Source organism: Aedes aegypti, chromosome 1, assembly GCF_002204515.2.
Source record: "Aedes aegypti strain LVP_AGWG chromosome 1, AaegL5.0 Primary Assembly, whole genome shotgun sequence".
NCBI classification, from domain to species: Eukaryota; Metazoa; Arthropoda; class Insecta; order Diptera; family Culicidae; genus Aedes; species Aedes aegypti.
Window position 1 is genome coordinate 286,289,912 of NC_035107.1, and position 2,332 is coordinate 286,292,243.

Consider the following 2,332-nt stretch of genomic DNA (forward strand, 5'->3'; position numbering starts at 1 on the left):
ACAGATTCCTCGCATTTAGTCATCAATCAAGAGAAACTACACTTATTCTCAATGGCTTCACGGACTTATTGAGAACTCGTCACGACCCCCTGGGGGTCCGTGGACCATCTGTTGGGAATGCCTGCCGTAGTTGACCTTCACATTGAATCGAGACTTGTAATAATTCGTTGCAAACCACGATCAGCCTAACTCTCATTGCTGACGATGCTCCAACGCCAGAGATGATCATGTGCATGCAATATACCCTGGAGATCACCGGAGATAGATAGTTAATAGCTCGCTTTGTATCTTACGAGTTGGAATCCGGTGGTTTTCGCGGAGGTGTGTGTGGGGTGCAAACAGCTCGACGTTGTTGGTGGAGTGATATGCATGCAAGTTAGGCAATGGCTAGATCCGATGAGCGATCTCAAGGTCACGGAGAACAAACTAACTCAGTAGGTAACCGCAACCATAACCGTAGAGTGTGGAGCGCGAGTGGGCTTTTGCACACAATAAATTAGCATTCTCGTTTCTGTATGACGGGCCCTCGCCGATCTAGCCTACCAACACGTGCTTTGAGCAAGGTTTCGGTTTACGGAAATTTCGATTGAATCGCGGCGCACCTTCAATACCTATGCACAGACGGACGCACACGGGCTGATCGGTCATAACCTGCGAGAGAGAGGAAATGGGCGATTTTCGTGTTTCCCATATGGAGATTGCGCTTGGATGATCATAGCTGGGATCAATAACGCAACGGAATCTCAGTAAGTCATGCAACTACCGGCTCGGGTTAAAGATGTTCGACCCTAACCAAATGTGCACGCAAAGGTTGCTCTGATCGAGGTGAAGATTCTAAGGGGAATAATTATTGGTTCTCAAATTTTATCGTTCTGTTTGGGAGTAAGAATCGTACATTAAAAAATCGGTTGCGTAATGACTCTCATGACAATTCAAAATTCAGCAGAGTATTGCAGATAAGCTAACGTGCTTACCAACTCGGCTGTTTGAGCCTCTAGTGGGTGGCCGATGAAGCAATTTATCAAGCCTAAAATGGTCTCAGGGTCGTCGCCAGATGTCGAAAATTTACGAGCCTATTTCCAACCGCGCACTTACCATAATTGCCGTTCTGAGTAGTTGAAATATTCACACTTTTGCCCCACCTCCGGGTGCCACTACATATACTGTTACCGGTGATCAAACCGACATAAATCGTTGGCTCCCTTTCTCGCATAATTGCAACAATCAATCGATTCACCTCACCGTATAAATTATCCGCCCTCGAATGTGTTCCCAATTAGAATAACCAAACCGCCCACCAGCGCCAACAAAAAGCATCAACGCGAAGAACAACATGGCGGCGGTTGGCTGGCAAACCCCCCTCCAAACACCCCCTAAACCAGTCGAAAGAGAAAGCCCACACGAGTTCGACCTAGAAAAGCACCGCATCGCCATATCGGTTGTGCATTATTGTATTAATAAAACATGCCATCAGGGCCGACAAAATTGACACCCAGATCAACTGACGTTTGTAAGCATTTATATTTTTTTTCGAAATTTCACTCTCTGCTTCTACCATCGAAAAGGGCTATCAAAACGGTGTGGCGATATGAAATATGCAAATTTGCATGCAAAATAGGGGAGAGCACTCACAGTTTCGGTTTCCCGTTCCATAAACGAGTTAGGATTTCGGATGCCACTGATGCAAACATTAATGCAAAAAATGAAGTGAAAGTCGTGAAGATATCATAACCTCACATCAACCGTTATTGATACAGTTGTCAAAATAGAGCTGTCAATTGTTTGTTCTCTTTTCGTAAGAAAATTATCGTATAATTTCTCTCGGTGCAAGCACCATTCGTTCGGCCTTCGACCACCCACCAGATGGTTAAGATATTCCGAAAAGAATTTCAAGCAATACTACTATTTGGTTTATATGTACGTATGCCTTAGTCTTGCCAGAGGTGAAGAAAAAGGAATTTGGCCAGCCGGGTACGAACAGGTTTCCGTAAGCAAGAAATATATGTCACTTCTAAAAAATAGAGAAACACATATGCCGGAATTTGTGGGACAGGAGTGTCGAATAAATAGATTCGCGTGACTTAAAGGTGTCGGGTTCTAATATGTAGCGGAAACCGCCATCGTTTTCTGGTTGAAAGCAAAGTGAGAGATTCAATACGTAATCCATTATATTCTGGTGAAGCCCAGTTTGACCACAAAGTGCAACCTACAAAATTATTACTGCAGTTCTTAAAAGTACACATTTATACTAGGGTTTTGCTAGTATGAATGTGTACTTTGGGTCAGTGTTGTGACAAACTAGAATTCTCATAACTCACGATTGAAATTTTTC